We start from the raw sequence: 15,310 nt of genomic DNA, 5'->3' as shown, positions 1-15,310 counted from the left end.
CTGGCAATTCTAACATGTTGGGTTAGCACCTGTATTTCAACGGCTAAATTACAAACAATAGTATGCCAATCGTAAATGTTGATCAACACTAATTTAGCAATCATGAAACGGAATCATTTTGGATATTATTGTCTAATTTCCTTTCATATCCAACGTTAAAACAACACTAAACATGCATCTCTTCAACAATGTGATATTCTTTTTGTAATTTGTAGGTGTACAATCTGCGGCGCTCGGCGGCTTTCGGAGAGAGAAGTGAAAAAGCTTACGGCACCTGGGATTCCCAGGCGGTCTTCCATCCAGGTACTAACCAGGCCCTGCTCTGCTTAGCTTCCGAGATCAGACGAGATCGGGCGGAACCAGAGAGGTATGGCCGTAAGCTGCTTTTTATCTTTTTCCTAATCCTTTATAATGCGTCAATGAATTATGACACGCCTGCCGTTGGCATCTTTGTGTGGGTTAAATAAGGGTATGCAAAGAAGGCTGTGACATCCCATGCCGAAAATTGGATGGACTAGAGAAGACCCGCCCAGGGGTCCCAGCCAATCGGTGAATGGCCATTGCAGTCCCCGCCACCTCAAATGGCCTGACGATGGTATGGACGTAAGCCACCTTTCATCTTCTTCCTATTGCATCTCTTCTACAATGTGACATTTTTTTTACAATTGTGTAGGTGTACAATCTACGGCGCTGGGCGGCTTTCAGAGAGAGAAGTGAAAAAGCTTACGGCACCTGGGATTCCCAGGCGGTCTTCCATCCAGGTACTAACCAGGCCCTGCTCTGCTTAGCTTCCGAGATCAGACGAGATCGGGCGGAACCAGAGAGGTATGGCCGTAAGCTGCTTTTCATCTTTTTCCTAATCCTTTAAAACGTGTCAAAGATAATCAGAAGTTTCTTTTTCTAAAATTGAAGCAGTTCTTAGCATTGGCAAGAGAGGTTCCTAAAGCCTGAAGGTAACTTTACTTTTCTTCACTGGCAATTCTAACATGTTGGGTTAGCACCTGTATTTCAACGGCTAAATTACAAACAATAGTATGCCAATCGTAAATGTTGATCAACACTAATTTAGCAATCATGAAACGGAATCATTTTGGATAATATTGTCTAATTTCCTTTCATATCCAACGTTAAAACAACACTAAACATGCATCTCTTCAACAATGTGATATTCTTTTTGTAATTTGTAGGTGTACAATCTGCGGCGCTCGGCGGCTTTCGGAGAGAGAAGTGAAAAAGCTTACGGCACCTGGGATTCCCAGGCGGTCTTCCATCCAGGTACTAACCAGGCCCTGCTCTGCTTAGCTTCCGAGATCAGACGAGATCGGGCGGAACCAGAGAGGTATGGCCGTAAGCTGCTTTTTATCTTTTTCCTAATCCTTTATAATGCGTCAATGAATTATGACACGCCTGCCGTTGGCATCTTTGTGTGGGTTAAATAAGGGTATGCAAAGAAGGCTGTGACATCCCATGCCGAAAATTGGATGGACTAGAGAAGACCCGCCCAGGGGTCCCAGCCAATCGGTGAATGGCCATTGCAGTCCCCGCCACCTCAAATGGCCTGACGATGGTATGGACGTAAGCCACCTTTCATCTTCTTCCTATTGCATCTCTTCTACAATGTGACATTTTTTTTACAATTGTGTAGGTGTACAATCTACGGCGCTGGGCGGCTTTCAGAGAGAGAAGTGAAAAAGCTTACGGCACCTGGGATTCCCAGGCGGTCTTCCATCCAGGTACTAACCAGGCCCTGCTCTGCTTAGCTTCCGAGATCAGACGAGATCGGGCGGAACCAGAGAGGTATGGCCGTAAGCTGCTTTTCATCTTTTTCCTAATCCTTTAAAACGTGTCAAAGATAATCAGAAGTTTCTTTTTCTAAAATTGAAGCAGTTCTTAGCATTGGCAAGAGAGGTTCCTAAAGCCTGAAGGTAACTTTACTTTTCTTCACTGGCAATTCTAACATGTTGGGTTAGCACCTGTATTTCAACGGCTAAATTACAAACAATAGTATGCCAATCGTAAATGTTGATCAACACTAATTTAGCAATCATGAAACGGAATCATTTTGGATATTATTGTCTAATTTCCTTTCATATCCAACGTTAAAACAACACTAAACATGCATCTCTTCAACAATGTGATATTCTTTTTGTAATTTGTAGGTGTACAATCTGCGGCGCTCGGCGGCTTTCGGAGAGAGAAGTGAAAAAGCTTACGGCACCTGGGATTCCCAGGCGGTCTTCCATCCAGGTACTAACCAGGCCCTGCTCTGCTTAGCTTCCGAGATCAGACGAGATCGGGCGGAACCAGAGAGGTATGGCCGTAAGCTGCTTTTTATCTTTTTCCTAATCCTTTATAATGCGTCAATGAATTATGACACGCCTGCCGTTGGCATCTTTGTGTGGGTTAAATAAGGGTATGCAAAGAAGGCTGTGACATCCCATGCCGAAAATTGGATGGACTAGAGAAGACCCGCCCAGGGGTCCCAGCCAATCGGTGAATGGCCATTGCAGTCCCCGCCACCTCAAATGGCCTGACGATGGTATGGACGTAAGCCACCTTTCATCTTCTTCCTATTGCATCTCTTCTACAATGTGACATTTTTTTTACAATTGTGTAGGTGTACAATCTACGGCGCTGGGCGGCTTTCAGAGAGAGAAGTGAAAAAGCTTACGGCACCTGGGATTCCCAGGCGGTCTTCCATCCAGGTACTAACCAGGCCCTGCTCTGCTTAGCTTCCGAGATCAGGCGGAACCAGAGAGGTATGGCCGTAAGCTGCTTTTTATCTTTTTCCTAATCCTTTATAATGCGTCAATGAATTATGACACGCCTGCCGTTGGCATCTTTGTGTGGGTTAAATAAGGGTATGCAAAGAAGGCTGTGACATCCCATGCCGAAAATTGGATGGACTAGAGAAGACCCGCCCAGGGGTCCCAGCCAATCGGTGAATGGCCATTGCAGTCCCCGCCACCTCAAATGGCCTGACGATGGTATGGACGTAAGCCACCTTTCATCTTCTTCCTATTGCATCTCTTCTACAATGTGACATTTTTTTTACAATTGTGTAGGTGTACAATCTACGGCGCTGGGCGGCTTTCAGAGAGAGAAGTGAAAAAGCTTACGGCACCTGGGATTCCCAGGCGGTCTTCCATCCAGGTACTAACCAGGCCCTGCTCTGCTTAGCTTCCGAGATCAGACGAGATCGGGCGGAACCAGAGAGGTATGGCCGTAAGCTGCTTTTTATCTTTTTCCTAATCCTTTATAATGCGTCAATGAATTATGACACGCCTGCCGTTGGCATCTTTGTGTGGGTTAAATAAGGGTATGCAAAGAAGGCTGTGACATCCCATGCCGAAAATTGGATGGACTAGAGAAGACCCGCCCAGGGGTCCCAGCCAATCGGTGAATGGCCATTGCAGTCCCCGCCACCTCAAATGGCCTGACGATGGTATGGACGTAAGCCACCTTTCATCTTCTTCCTATTGCATCTCTTCTACAATGTGACATTTTTTTTACAATTGTGTAGGTGTACAATCTACGGCGCTGGGCGGCTTTCAGAGAGAGAAGTGAAAAAGCTTACGGCACCTGGGATTCCCAGGCGGTCTTCCATCCAGGTACTAACCAGGCCCTGCTCTGCTTAGCTTCCGAGATCAGACGAGATCGGGCGGAACCAGAGAGGTATGGCCGTAAGCTGCTTTTCATCTTTTTCCTAATCCTTTAAAACGTGTCAAAGATAATCAGAAGTTTCTTTTTCTAAAATTGAAGCAGTTCTTAGCATTGGCAAGAGAGGTTCCTAAAGCCTGAAGGTAACTTTACTTTTCTTCACTGGCAATTCTAACATGTTGGGTTAGCACCTGTATTTCAACGGCTAAATTACAAACAATAGTATGCCAATCGTAAATGTTGATCAACACTAATTTAGCAATCATGAAACGGAATCATTTTGGATATTATTGTCTAATTTCCTTTCATATCCAACGTTAAAACAACACTAAACATGCATCTCTTCAACAATGTGATATTCTTTTTGTAATTTGTAGGTGTACAATCTGCGGCGCTCGGCGGCTTTCGGAGAGAGAAGTGAAAAAGCTTACGGCACCTGGGATTCCCAGGCGGTCTTCCATCCAGGTACTAACCAGGCCCTGCTCTGCTTAGCTTCCGAGATCAGACGAGATCGGGCGGAACCAGAGAGGTATGGCCGTAAGCTGCTTTTTATCTTTTTCCTAATCCTTTATAATGCGTCAATGAATTATGACACGCCTGCCGTTGGCATCTTTGTGTGGGTTAAATAAGGGTATGCAAAGAAGGCTGTGACATCCCATGCCGAAAATTGGATGGACTAGAGAAGACCCGCCCAGGGGTCCCAGCCAATCGGTGAATGGCCATTGCAGTCCCCGCCACCTCAAATGGCCTGACGATGGTATGGACGTAAGCCACCTTTCATCTTCTTCCTATTGCATCTCTTCTACAATGTGACATTTTTTTTACAATTGTGTAGGTGTACAATCTACGGCGCTGGGCGGCTTTCAGAGAGAGAAGTGAAAAAGCTTACGGCACCTGGGATTCCCAGGCGGTCTTCCATCCAGGTACTAACCAGGCCCTGCTCTGCTTAGCTTCCGAGATCAGGCGGAACCAGAGAGGTATGGCCGTAAGCTGCTTTTTATCTTTTTCCTAATCCTTTATAATGCGTCAATGAATTATGACACGCCTGCCGTTGGCATCTTTGTGTGGGTTAAATAAGGGTATGCAAAGAAGGCTGTGACATCCCATGCCGAAAATTGGATGGACTAGAGAAGACCCGCCCAGGGGTCCCAGCCAATCGGTGAATGGCCATTGCAGTCCCCGCCACCTCAAATGGCCTGACGATGGTATGGACGTAAGCCACCTTTCATCTTCTTCCTATTGCATCTCTTCTACAATGTGACATTTTTTTTACAATTGTGTAGGTGTACAATCTACGGCGCTGGGCGGCTTTCAGAGAGAGAAGTGAAAAAGCTTACGGCACCTGGGATTCCCAGGCGGTCTTCCATCCAGGTACTAACCAGGCCCTGCTCTGCTTAGCTTCCGAGATCAGACGAGATCGGGCGGAACCAGAGAGGTATGGCCGTAAGCTGCTTTTTATCTTTTTCCTAATCCTTTATAATGCGTCAATGAATTATGACACGCCTGCCGTTGGCATCTTTGTGTGGGTTAAATAAGGGTATGCAAAGAAGGCTGTGACATCCCATGCCGAAAATTGGATGGACTAGAGAAGACCCGCCCAGGGGTCCCAGCCAATCGGTGAATGGCCATTGCAGTCCCCGCCACCTCAAATGGCCTGACGATGGTATGGACGTAAGCCACCTTTCATCTTCTTCCTATTGCATCTCTTCTACAATGTGACATTTTTTTTACAATTGTGTAGGTGTACAATCTACGGCGCTGGGCGGCTTTCAGAGAGAGAAGTGAAAAAGCTTACGGCACCTGGGATTCCCAGGCGGTCTTCCATCCAGGTACTAACCAGGCCCTGCTCTGCTTAGCTTCCGAGATCAGACGAGATCGGGCGGAACCAGAGAGGTATGGCCGTAAGCTGCTTTTCATCTTTTTCCTAATCCTTTAAAACGTGTCAAAGATAATCAGAAGTTTCTTTTTCTAAAATTGAAGCAGTTCTTAGCATTGGCAAGAGAGGTTCCTAAAGCCTGAAGGTAACTTTACTTTTCTTCACTGGCAATTCTAACATGTTGGGTTAGCACCTGTATTTCAACGGCTAAATTACAAACAATAGTATGCCAATCGTAAATGTTGATCAACACTAATTTAGCAATCATGAAACGGAATCATTTTGGATATTATTGTCTAATTTCCTTTCATATCCAACGTTAAAACAACACTAAACATGCATCTCTTCAACAATGTGATATTCTTTTTGTAATTTGTAGGTGTACAATCTGCGGCGCTCGGCGGCTTTCGGAGAGAGAAGTGAAAAAGCTTACGGCACCTGGGATTCCCAGGCGGTCTTCCATCCAGGTACTAACCAGGCCCTGCTCTGCTTAGCTTCCGAGATCAGACGAGATCGGGCGGAACCAGAGAGGTATGGCCGTAAGCTGCTTTTTATCTTTTTCCTAATCCTTTATAATGCGTCAATGAATTATGACACGCCTGCCGTTGGCATCTTTGTGTGGGTTAAATAAGGGTATGCAAAGAAGGCTGTGACATCCCATGCCGAAAATTGGATGGACTAGAGAAGACCCGCCCAGGGGTCCCAGCCAATCGGTGAATGGCCATTGCAGTCCCCGCCACCTCAAATGGCCTGACGATGGTATGGACGTAAGCCACCTTTCATCTTCTTCCTATTGCATCTCTTCTACAATGTGACATTTTTTTTACAATTGTGTAGGTGTACAATCTACGGCGCTGGGCGGCTTTCAGAGAGAGAAGTGAAAAAGCTTACGGCACCTGGGATTCCCAGGCGGTCTTCCATCCAGGTACTAACCAGGCCCTGCTCTGCTTAGCTTCCGAGATCAGGCGGAACCAGAGAGGTATGGCCGTAAGCTGCTTTTTATCTTTTTCCTAATCCTTTATAATGCGTCAATGAATTATGACACGCCTGCCGTTGGCATCTTTGTGTGGGTTAAATAAGGGTATGCAAAGAAGGCTGTGACATCCCATGCCGAAAATTGGATGGACTAGAGAAGACCCGCCCAGGGGTCCCAGCCAATCGGTGAATGGCCATTGCAGTCCCCGCCACCTCAAATGGCCTGACGATGGTATGGACGTAAGCCACCTTTCATCTTCTTCCTATTGCATCTCTTCTACAATGTGACATTTTTTTTACAATTGTGTAGGTGTACAATCTACGGCGCTGGGCGGCTTTCAGAGAGAGAAGTGAAAAAGCTTACGGCACCTGGGATTCCCAGGCGGTCTTCCATCCAGGTACTAACCAGGCCCTGCTCTGCTTAGCTTCCGAGATCAGACGAGATCGGGCGGAACCAGAGAGGTATGGCCGTAAGCTGCTTTTCATCTTTTTCCTAATCCTTTAAAACGTGTCAAAGATAATCAGAAGTTTCTTTTTCTAAAATTGAAGCAGTTCTTAGCATTGGCAAGAGAGGTTCCTAAAGCCTGAAGGTAACTTTACTTTTCTTCACTGGCAATTCTAACATGTTGGGTTAGCACCTGTATTTCAACGGCTAAATTACAAACAATAGTATGCCAATCGTAAATGTTGATCAACACTAATTTAGCAATCATGAAACGGAATCATTTTGGATAATATTGTCTAATTTCCTTTCATATCCAACGTTAAAACAACACTAAACATGCATCTCTTCAACAATGTGATATTCTTTTTGTAATTTGTAGGTGTACAATCTGCGGCGCTCGGCGGCTTTCGGAGAGAGAAGTGAAAAAGCTTACGGCACCTGGGATTCCCAGGCGGTCTTCCATCCAGGTACTAACCAGGCCCTGCTCTGCTTAGCTTCCGAGATCAGACGAGATCGGGCGGAACCAGAGAGGTATGGCCGTAAGCTGCTTTTTATCTTTTTCCTAATCCTTTATAATGCGTCAATGAATTATGACACGCCTGCCGTTGGCATCTTTGTGTGGGTTAAATAAGGGTATGCAAAGAAGGCTGTGACATCCCATGCCGAAAATTGGATGGACTAGAGAAGACCCGCCCAGGGGTCCCAGCCAATCGGTGAATGGCCATTGCAGTCCCCGCCACCTCAAATGGCCTGACGATGGTATGGACGTAAGCCACCTTTCATCTTCTTCCTATTGCATCTCTTCTACAATGTGACATTTTTTTTACAATTGTGTAGGTGTACAATCTACGGCGCTGGGCGGCTTTCAGAGAGAGAAGTGAAAAAGCTTACGGCACCTGGGATTCCCAGGCGGTCTTCCATCCAGGTACTAACCAGGCCCTGCTCTGCTTAGCTTCCGAGATCAGACGAGATCGGGCGGAACCAGAGAGGTATGGCCGTAAGCTGCTTTTCATCTTTTTCCTAATCCTTTAAAACGTGTCAAAGATAATCAGAAGTTTCTTTTTCTAAAATTGAAGCAGTTCTTAGCATTGGCAAGAGAGGTTCCTAAAGCCTGAAGGTAACTTTACTTTTCTTCACTGGCAATTCTAACATGTTGGGTTAGCACCTTTATTTCAACGGCTAAATTACAAACAATAGTATGGCAATCGTAAATGTTGATCAACACTAATTTAGCAATCATGAAACGGAATCATTTTGGATAATATTGTCTAATTTCCTTTCATATCCAACGTTAAAACAACACTAAACATGCATCTCTTCAACAATGTGATATTCTTTTTGTAATTTGTAGGTGTACAATCTGCGGCGCTCGGCGGCTTTCGGAGAGAGAAGTGAAAGAGCTTACGGCACCTGGGATTCCCAGGCGGTCTTCCATCCAGGTACTAACCAGGCCCTGCTCTGCTTAGCTTCCGAGATCAGACGAGATCGGGCGGAACCAGAGAGGTATGGCCGTAAGCTGCTTTTTATCTTTTTCCTAATCCTTTATAATGCGTCAATGAATTATGACACGCCTGCCGTTGGCATCTTTGTGTGGGTTAAATAAGGGTATGCAAAGAAGGCTGTGACATCCCATGCCGAAAATTGGATGGACTAGAGAAGACCCGCCCAGGGGTCCCAGCCAATCGGTGAATGGCCATTGCAGTCCCCACCACCTCAAATGGCCTGACGATGGTATGGACGTAAGCCACCTTTCATCTTCTTCCTATTGCATCTCTTCTACAATGTGACATTTTTTTTACAATTGTGTAGGTGTACAATCTACGGCGCTGGGCGGCTTTCAGAGAGAGAAGTGAAAAAGCTTACGGCACCTGGGATTCCCAGGCGGTCTTCCATCCAGGTACTAACCAGGCCCTGCTCTGCTTAGCTTCCGAGATCAGACGAGATCGGGCGGAACCAGAGAGGTATGGCCGTAAGCTGCTTTTCATCTTTTTCCTAATCCTTTAAAACGTGTCAAAGATAATCAGAAGTTTCTTTTTCTAAAATTGAAGCAGTTCTTAGCATTGGCAAGAGAGGTTCCTAAAGCCTGAAGGTAACTTTACTTTTCTTCACTGGCAATTCTAACATGTTGGGTTAGCACCTTTATTTCAACGGCTAAATTACAAACAATAGTATGGCAATCGTAAATGTTGATCAACACTAATTTAGCAATCATGAAACGGAATCATTTTGGATAATATTGTCTAATTTCCTTTCATATCCAACGTTAAAACAACACTAAACATGCATCTCTTCAACAATGTGATATTCTTTTTGTAATTTGTAGGTGTACAATCTGCGGCGCTCGGCGGCTTTCGGAGAGAGAAGTGAAAGAGCTTACGGCACCTGGGATTCCCAGGCGGTCTTCCATCCAGGTACTAACCAGGCCCTGCTCTGCTTAGCTTCCGAGATCAGACGAGATCGGGCGGAACCAGAGAGGTATGGCCGTAAGCTGCTTTTTATCTTTTTCCTAATCCTTTATAATGCGTCAATGAATTATGACACGCCTGCCGTTGGCATCTTTGTGTGGGTTAAATAAGGGTATGCAAAGAAGGCTGTGACATCCCATGCCGAAAATTGGATGGACTAGAGAAGACCCGCCCAGGGGTCCCAGCCAATCGGTGAATGGCCATTGCAGTCCCCACCACCTCAAATGGCCTGACGATGGTATGGACGTAAGCCACCTTTCATCTTCTTCCTATTGCATCTCTTCTACAATGTGACATTTTTTTTACAATTGTGTAGGTGTACAATCTACGGCGCTGGGCGGCTTTCAGAGAGAGAAGTGAAAAAGCTTACGGCACCTGGGATTCCCAGGCGGTCTTCCATCCAGGTACTAACCAGGCCCTGCTCTGCTTAGCTTCCGAGATCAGACGAGATCGGGCGGAACCAGAGAGGTATGGCCGTAAGCTGCTTTTCATCTTTTTCCTAATCCTTTAAAACGTGTCAAAGATAATCAGAAGTTTCTTTTTCTAAAATTGAAGCAGTTCTTAGCATTGGCAAGAGAGGTTCCTAAAGCCTGAAGGTAACTTTACTTTTCTTCACTGGCAATTCTAACATGTTGGGTTAGCACCTTTATTTCAACGGCTAAATTACAAACAATAGTATGGCAATCGTAAATGTTGATCAACACTAATTTAGCAATCATGAAACGGAATCATTTTGGATAATATTGTCTAATTTCCTTTCATATCCAACGTTAAAACAACACTAAACATGCATCTCTTCAACAATGTGATATTCTTTTTGTAATTTGTAGGTGTACAATCTGCGGCGCTCGGCGGCTTTCGGAGAGAGAAGTGAAAGAGCTTACGGCACCTGGGATTCCCAGGCGGTCTTCCATCCAGGTACTAACCAGGCCCTGCTCTGCTTAGCTTCCGAGATCAGACGAGATCGGGCGGAACCAGAGAGGTATGGCCGTAAGCTGCTTTTTATCTTTTTCCTAATCCTTTATAATGCGTCAATGAATTATGACACGCCTGCCGTTGGCATCTTTGTGTGGGTTAAATAAGGGTATGCAAAGAAGGCTGTGACATCCCATGCCGAAAATTGGATGGACTAGAGAAGACCCGCCCAGGGGTCCCAGCCAATCGGTGAATGGCCATTGCAGTCCCCACCACCTCAAATGGCCTGACGATGGTATGGACGTAAGCCACCTTTCATCTTCTTCCTATTGCATCTCTTCTACAATGTGACATTTTTTTTACAATTGTGTAGGTGTACAATCTACGGCGCTGGGCGGCTTTCAGAGAGAGAAGTGAAAAAGCTTACGGCACCTGGGATTCCCAGGCGGTCTTCCATCCAGGTACTAACCAGGCCCTGCTCTGCTTAGCTTCCGAGATCAGACGAGATCGGGCGGAACCAGAGAGGTATGGCCGTAAGCTGCTTTTTATCTTTTTCCTAATCCTTTATAATGCGTCAATGAATTATGACACGCCTGCCGTTGGCATCTTTGTGTGGGTTAAATAAGGGTATGCAAAGAAGGCTGTGACATCCCATGCCGAAAATTGGATGGACTAGAGAAGACCCGCCCAGGGGTCCCAGCCAATCGGTGAATGGCCATTGCAGTCCCCGCCACCTCAAATGGCCTGACGATGGTATGGACGTAAGCCACCTTTCATCTTCTTCCTATTGCATCTCTTCTACAATGTGACATTTTTTTTACAATTGTGTAGGTGTACAATCTACGGCGCTGGGCGGCTTTCAGAGAGAGAAGTGAAAAAGCTTACGGCACCTGGGATTCCCAGGCGGTCTTCCATCCAGGTACTAACCAGGCCCTGCTCTGCTTAGCTTCCGAGATCAGACGAGATCGGGCGGAACCAGAGAGGTATGGCCGTAAGCTGCTTTTCATCTTTTTCCTAATCCTTTAAAACGTGTCAAAGATAATCAGAAGTTTCTTTTTCTAAAATTGAAGCAGTTCTTAGCATTGGCAAGAGAGGTTCCTAAAGCCTGAAGGTAACTTTACTTTTCTTCACTGGCAATTCTAACATGTTGGGTTAGCACCTGTATTTCAACGGCTAAATTACAAACAATAGTATGCCAATCGTAAATGTTGATCAACACTAATTTAGCAATCATGAAACGGAATCATTTTGGATATTATTGTCTAATTTCCTTTCATATCCAACGTTAAAACAACACTAAACATGCATCTCTTCAACAATGTGATATTCTTTTTGTAATTTGTAGGTGTACAATCTGCGGCGCTCGGCGGCTTTCGGAGAGAGAAGTGAAAAAGCTTACGGCACCTGGGATTCCCAGGCGGTCTTCCATCCAGGTACTAACCAGGCCCTGCTCTGCTTAGCTTCCGAGATCAGACGAGATCGGGCGGAACCAGAGAGGTATGGCCGTAAGCTGCTTTTTATCTTTTTCCTAATCCTTTATAATGCGTCAATGAATTATGACACGCCTGCCGTTGGCATCTTTGTGTGGGTTAAATAAGGGTATGCAAAGAAGGCTGTGACATCCCATGCCGAAAATTGGATGGACTAGAGAAGACCCGCCCAGGGGTCCCAGCCAATCGGTGAATGGCCATTGCAGTCCCCGCCACCTCAAATGGCCTGACGATGGTATGGACGTAAGCCACCTTTCATCTTCTTCCTATTGCATCTCTTCTACAATGTGACATTTTTTTTACAATTGTGTAGGTGTACAATCTACGGCGCTGGGCGGCTTTCAGAGAGAGAAGTGAAAAAGCTTACGGCACCTGGGATTCCCAGGCGGTCTTCCATCCAGGTACTAACCAGGCCCTGCTCTGCTTAGCTTCCGAGATCAGGCGGAACCAGAGAGGTATGGCCGTAAGCTGCTTTTTATCTTTTTCCTAATCCTTTATAATGCGTCAATGAATTATGACACGCCTGCCGTTGGCATCTTTGTGTGGGTTAAATAAGGGTATGCAAAGAAGGCTGTGACATCCCATGCCGAAAATTGGATGGACTAGAGAAGACCCGCCCAGGGGTCCCAGCCAATCGGTGAATGGCCATTGCAGTCCCCGCCACCTCAAATGGCCTGACGATGGTATGGACGTAAGCCACCTTTCATCTTCTTCCTATTGCATCTCTTCTACAATGTGACATTTTTTTTACAATTGTGTAGGTGTACAATCTACGGCGCTGGGCGGCTTTCAGAGAGAGAAGTGAAAAAGCTTACGGCACCTGGGATTCCCAGGCGGTCTTCCATCCAGGTACTAACCAGGCCCTGCTCTGCTTAGCTTCCGAGATCAGACGAGATCGGGCGGAACCAGAGAGGTATGGCCGTAAGCTGCTTTTCATCTTTTTCCTAATCCTTTAAAACGTGTCAAAGATAATCAGAAGTTTCTTTTTCTAAAATTGAAGCAGTTCTTAGCATTGGCAAGAGAGGTTCCTAAAGCCTGAAGGTAACTTTACTTTTCTTCACTGGCAATTCTAACATGTTGGGTTAGCACCTGTATTTCAACGGCTAAATTACAAACAATAGTATGCCAATCGTAAATGTTGATCAACACTAATTTAGCAATCATGAAACGGAATCATTTTGGATAATATTGTCTAATTTCCTTTCATATCCAACGTTAAAACAACACTAAACATGCATCTCTTCAACAATGTGATATTCTTTTTGTAATTTGTAGGTGTACAATCTGCGGCGCTCGGCGGCTTTCGGAGAGAGAAGTGAAAAAGCTTACGGCACCTGGGATTCCCAGGCGGTCTTCCATCCAGGTACTAACCAGGCCCTGCTCTGCTTAGCTTCCGAGATCAGACGAGATCGGGCGGAACCAGAGAGGTATGGCCGTAAGCTGCTTTTTATCTTTTTCCTAATCCTTTATAATGCGTCAATGAATTATGACACGCCTGCCGTTGGCATCTTTGTGTGGGTTAAATAAGGGTATGCAAAGAAGGCTGTGACATCCCATGCCGAAAATTGGATGGACTAGAGAAGACCCGCCCAGGGGTCCCAGCCAATCGGTGAATGGCCATTGCAGTCCCCGCCACCTCAAATGGCCTGACGATGGTATGGACGTAAGCCACCTTTCATCTTCTTCCTATTGCATCTCTTCTACAATGTGACATTTTTTTTACAATTGTGTAGGTGTACAATCTACGGCGCTGGGCGGCTTTCAGAGAGAGAAGTGAAAAAGCTTACGGCACCTGGGATTCCCAGGCGGTCTTCCATCCAGGTACTAACCAGGCCCTGCTCTGCTTAGCTTCCGAGATCAGACGAGATCGGGCGGAACCAGAGAGGTATGGCCGTAAGCTGCTTTTCATCTTTTTCCTAATCCTTTAAAACGTGTCAAAGATAATCAGAAGTTTCTTTTTCTAAAATTGAAGCAGTTCTTAGCATTGGCAAGAGAGGTTCCTAAAGCCTGAAGGTAACTTTACTTTTCTTCACTGGCAATTCTAACATGTTGGGTTAGCACCTGTATTTCAACGGCTAAATTACAAACAATAGTATGCCAATCGTAAATGTTGATCAACACTAATTTAGCAATCATGAAACGGAATCATTTTGGATAATATTGTCTAATTTCCTTTCATATCCAACGTTAAAACAACACTAAACATGCATCTCTTCAACAATGTGATATTCTTTTTGTAATTTGTAGGTGTACAATCTGCGGCGCTCGGCGGCTTTCGGAGAGAGAAGTGAAAAAGCTTACGGCACCTGGGATTCCCAGGCGGTCTTCCATCCAGGTACTAACCAGGCCCTGCTCTGCTTAGCTTCCGAGATCAGACGAGATCGGGCGGAACCAGAGAGGTATGGCCGTAAGCTGCTTTTTATCTTTTTCCTAATCCTTTATAATGCGTCAATGAATTATGACACGCCTGCCGTTGGCATCTTTGTGTGGGTTAAATAAGGGTATGCAAAGAAGGCTGTGACATCCCATGCCGAAAATTGGATGGACTAGAGAAGACCCGCCCAGGGGTCCCAGCCAATCGGTGAATGGCCATTGCAGTCCCCGCCACCTCAAATGGCCTGACGATGGTATGGACGTAAGCCACCTTTCATCTTCTTCCTATTGCATCTCTTCTACAATGTGACATTTTTTTTACAATTGTGTAGGTGTACAATCTACGGCGCTGGGCGGCTTTCAGAGAGAGAAGTGAAAAAGCTTACGGCACCTGGGATTCCCAGGCGGTCTTCCATCCAGGTACTAACCAGGCCCTGCTCTGCTTAGCTTCCGAGATCAGACGAGATCGGGCGGAACCAGAGAGGTATGGCCGTAAGCTGCTTTTCATCTTTTTCCTAATCCTTTAAAACGTGTCAAAGATAATCAGAAGTTTCTTTTTCTAAAATTGAAGCAGTTCTTAGCATTGGCAAGAGAGGTTCCTAAAGCCTGAAGGTAACTTTACTTTTCTTCACTGGCAATTCTAACATGTTGGGTTAGCACCTGTATTTCAACGGCTAAATTACAAACAATAGTATGCCAATCGTAAATGTTGATCAACACTAATTTAGCAATCATGAAACGGAATCATTTTGGATATTATTGTCTAATTTCCTTTCATATCCAACGTTAAAACAACACTAAACATGCATCTCTTCAACAATGTGATATTCTTTTTGTAATTTGTAGGTGTACAATCTGCGGCGCTCGGCGGCTTTCGGAGAGAGAAGTGAAAAAGCTTACGGCACCTGGGATTCCCAGGCGGTCTTCCATCCAGGTACTAACCAGGCCCTGCTCTGCTTAGCTTCCGAGATCAGACGAGATCGGGCGGAACCAGAGAGGTATGGCCGTAAGCTGCTTTTTATCTTTTTCCTAATCCTTTATAATGCGTCAATGAATTATGACACGCCTGCCGTTGGCATCTTTGTGTGGGTTAAATAAGGGTATGCAAAGA

At 45.5% G+C, this 15,310-nt stretch overlaps 28 non-coding genes and 4 pseudogenes across 28 annotated transcripts; all 32 read right to left on the bottom strand.

Moving 5' to 3' along the window:
• Positions 1 to 262: 262 nt before the first annotated feature.
• LOC134122874 (5S ribosomal RNA) lies at positions 263 to 381 on the bottom strand. Its single transcript, XR_009954383.1, has one exon. It is a non-coding gene; the product is annotated as a 5S ribosomal RNA (ribosomal RNA).
• A 339-nt stretch (positions 382 to 720) lies between these two features.
• LOC134122863 (5S ribosomal RNA) lies at positions 721 to 839 on the bottom strand. The gene has a single exon (XR_009954372.1). It is a non-coding gene; the product is annotated as a 5S ribosomal RNA (ribosomal RNA).
• Positions 840 to 1,234: 395 nt separating this feature from the next.
• LOC134122851 (5S ribosomal RNA) lies at positions 1,235 to 1,353 on the bottom strand. The gene has a single exon (XR_009954361.1). It is a non-coding gene; the product is annotated as a 5S ribosomal RNA (ribosomal RNA).
• A 339-nt stretch (positions 1,354 to 1,692) lies between these two features.
• LOC134122839 (5S ribosomal RNA) lies at positions 1,693 to 1,811 on the bottom strand. The gene has a single exon (XR_009954349.1). It is a non-coding gene; the product is annotated as a 5S ribosomal RNA (ribosomal RNA).
• A 395-nt stretch (positions 1,812 to 2,206) lies between these two features.
• Positions 2,207 to 2,325, bottom strand: LOC134122828 (5S ribosomal RNA). The gene has a single exon (XR_009954338.1). It is a non-coding gene; the product is annotated as a 5S ribosomal RNA (ribosomal RNA).
• Positions 2,326 to 2,664: 339 nt separating this feature from the next.
• LOC134123137 (5S ribosomal RNA) lies at positions 2,665 to 2,773 on the bottom strand (annotated as a pseudogene).
• A 339-nt stretch (positions 2,774 to 3,112) lies between these two features.
• Positions 3,113 to 3,231, bottom strand: LOC134122816 (5S ribosomal RNA). Its single transcript, XR_009954327.1, has one exon. It is a non-coding gene; the product is annotated as a 5S ribosomal RNA (ribosomal RNA).
• A 339-nt stretch (positions 3,232 to 3,570) lies between these two features.
• On the bottom strand, positions 3,571 to 3,689 carry LOC134122804 (5S ribosomal RNA). The gene has a single exon (XR_009954316.1). It is a non-coding gene; the product is annotated as a 5S ribosomal RNA (ribosomal RNA).
• A 395-nt stretch (positions 3,690 to 4,084) lies between these two features.
• LOC134122793 (5S ribosomal RNA) lies at positions 4,085 to 4,203 on the bottom strand. Its single transcript, XR_009954305.1, has one exon. It is a non-coding gene; the product is annotated as a 5S ribosomal RNA (ribosomal RNA).
• A 339-nt stretch (positions 4,204 to 4,542) lies between these two features.
• On the bottom strand, positions 4,543 to 4,651 carry LOC134123136 (5S ribosomal RNA; annotated as a pseudogene).
• A 339-nt stretch (positions 4,652 to 4,990) lies between these two features.
• Positions 4,991 to 5,109, bottom strand: LOC134123697 (5S ribosomal RNA). The gene has a single exon (XR_009955183.1). It is a non-coding gene; the product is annotated as a 5S ribosomal RNA (ribosomal RNA).
• Positions 5,110 to 5,448: 339 nt separating this feature from the next.
• LOC134123686 (5S ribosomal RNA) lies at positions 5,449 to 5,567 on the bottom strand. The gene has a single exon (XR_009955172.1). It is a non-coding gene; the product is annotated as a 5S ribosomal RNA (ribosomal RNA).
• A 395-nt stretch (positions 5,568 to 5,962) lies between these two features.
• Positions 5,963 to 6,081, bottom strand: LOC134123675 (5S ribosomal RNA). Its single transcript, XR_009955161.1, has one exon. It is a non-coding gene; the product is annotated as a 5S ribosomal RNA (ribosomal RNA).
• A 339-nt stretch (positions 6,082 to 6,420) lies between these two features.
• LOC134123135 (5S ribosomal RNA) lies at positions 6,421 to 6,529 on the bottom strand (annotated as a pseudogene).
• Positions 6,530 to 6,868: 339 nt separating this feature from the next.
• LOC134123664 (5S ribosomal RNA) lies at positions 6,869 to 6,987 on the bottom strand. The gene has a single exon (XR_009955150.1). It is a non-coding gene; the product is annotated as a 5S ribosomal RNA (ribosomal RNA).
• A 395-nt stretch (positions 6,988 to 7,382) lies between these two features.
• Positions 7,383 to 7,501, bottom strand: LOC134123653 (5S ribosomal RNA). The gene has a single exon (XR_009955139.1). It is a non-coding gene; the product is annotated as a 5S ribosomal RNA (ribosomal RNA).
• A 339-nt stretch (positions 7,502 to 7,840) lies between these two features.
• LOC134123641 (5S ribosomal RNA) lies at positions 7,841 to 7,959 on the bottom strand. The gene has a single exon (XR_009955127.1). It is a non-coding gene; the product is annotated as a 5S ribosomal RNA (ribosomal RNA).
• A 395-nt stretch (positions 7,960 to 8,354) lies between these two features.
• LOC134123630 (5S ribosomal RNA) lies at positions 8,355 to 8,473 on the bottom strand. The gene has a single exon (XR_009955116.1). It is a non-coding gene; the product is annotated as a 5S ribosomal RNA (ribosomal RNA).
• A 339-nt stretch (positions 8,474 to 8,812) lies between these two features.
• LOC134123619 (5S ribosomal RNA) lies at positions 8,813 to 8,931 on the bottom strand. The gene has a single exon (XR_009955105.1). It is a non-coding gene; the product is annotated as a 5S ribosomal RNA (ribosomal RNA).
• Positions 8,932 to 9,326: 395 nt separating this feature from the next.
• LOC134123608 (5S ribosomal RNA) lies at positions 9,327 to 9,445 on the bottom strand. The gene has a single exon (XR_009955094.1). It is a non-coding gene; the product is annotated as a 5S ribosomal RNA (ribosomal RNA).
• A 339-nt stretch (positions 9,446 to 9,784) lies between these two features.
• On the bottom strand, positions 9,785 to 9,903 carry LOC134123597 (5S ribosomal RNA). The gene has a single exon (XR_009955083.1). It is a non-coding gene; the product is annotated as a 5S ribosomal RNA (ribosomal RNA).
• A 395-nt stretch (positions 9,904 to 10,298) lies between these two features.
• Positions 10,299 to 10,417, bottom strand: LOC134123587 (5S ribosomal RNA). The gene has a single exon (XR_009955073.1). It is a non-coding gene; the product is annotated as a 5S ribosomal RNA (ribosomal RNA).
• Positions 10,418 to 10,756: 339 nt separating this feature from the next.
• On the bottom strand, positions 10,757 to 10,875 carry LOC134123576 (5S ribosomal RNA). The gene has a single exon (XR_009955062.1). It is a non-coding gene; the product is annotated as a 5S ribosomal RNA (ribosomal RNA).
• A 339-nt stretch (positions 10,876 to 11,214) lies between these two features.
• Positions 11,215 to 11,333, bottom strand: LOC134123565 (5S ribosomal RNA). Its single transcript, XR_009955051.1, has one exon. It is a non-coding gene; the product is annotated as a 5S ribosomal RNA (ribosomal RNA).
• A 395-nt stretch (positions 11,334 to 11,728) lies between these two features.
• Positions 11,729 to 11,847, bottom strand: LOC134123554 (5S ribosomal RNA). The gene has a single exon (XR_009955040.1). It is a non-coding gene; the product is annotated as a 5S ribosomal RNA (ribosomal RNA).
• Positions 11,848 to 12,186: 339 nt separating this feature from the next.
• Positions 12,187 to 12,295, bottom strand: LOC134123134 (5S ribosomal RNA; annotated as a pseudogene).
• A 339-nt stretch (positions 12,296 to 12,634) lies between these two features.
• Positions 12,635 to 12,753, bottom strand: LOC134123543 (5S ribosomal RNA). Its single transcript, XR_009955029.1, has one exon. It is a non-coding gene; the product is annotated as a 5S ribosomal RNA (ribosomal RNA).
• Positions 12,754 to 13,148: 395 nt separating this feature from the next.
• LOC134123531 (5S ribosomal RNA) lies at positions 13,149 to 13,267 on the bottom strand. Its single transcript, XR_009955017.1, has one exon. It is a non-coding gene; the product is annotated as a 5S ribosomal RNA (ribosomal RNA).
• Positions 13,268 to 13,606: 339 nt separating this feature from the next.
• LOC134123520 (5S ribosomal RNA) lies at positions 13,607 to 13,725 on the bottom strand. Its single transcript, XR_009955006.1, has one exon. It is a non-coding gene; the product is annotated as a 5S ribosomal RNA (ribosomal RNA).
• A 395-nt stretch (positions 13,726 to 14,120) lies between these two features.
• Positions 14,121 to 14,239, bottom strand: LOC134123509 (5S ribosomal RNA). The gene has a single exon (XR_009954995.1). It is a non-coding gene; the product is annotated as a 5S ribosomal RNA (ribosomal RNA).
• A 339-nt stretch (positions 14,240 to 14,578) lies between these two features.
• Positions 14,579 to 14,697, bottom strand: LOC134123498 (5S ribosomal RNA). The gene has a single exon (XR_009954984.1). It is a non-coding gene; the product is annotated as a 5S ribosomal RNA (ribosomal RNA).
• A 395-nt stretch (positions 14,698 to 15,092) lies between these two features.
• Positions 15,093 to 15,211, bottom strand: LOC134123487 (5S ribosomal RNA). Its single transcript, XR_009954973.1, has one exon. It is a non-coding gene; the product is annotated as a 5S ribosomal RNA (ribosomal RNA).
• Positions 15,212 to 15,310: the final 99 nt, after the last annotated feature.

The sequence above is a fragment of the Pungitius pungitius genome, unplaced genomic scaffold, assembly GCF_949316345.1.
Source record: "Pungitius pungitius unplaced genomic scaffold, fPunPun2.1 scaffold_31, whole genome shotgun sequence".
In the NCBI taxonomy this organism is placed as follows: domain Eukaryota; kingdom Metazoa; phylum Chordata; class Actinopteri; order Perciformes; family Gasterosteidae; genus Pungitius; species Pungitius pungitius.
The sequence above is the reverse complement of the archived record's forward strand: the minus strand, read 5'-3'. Positions and strand labels throughout refer to the sequence as shown.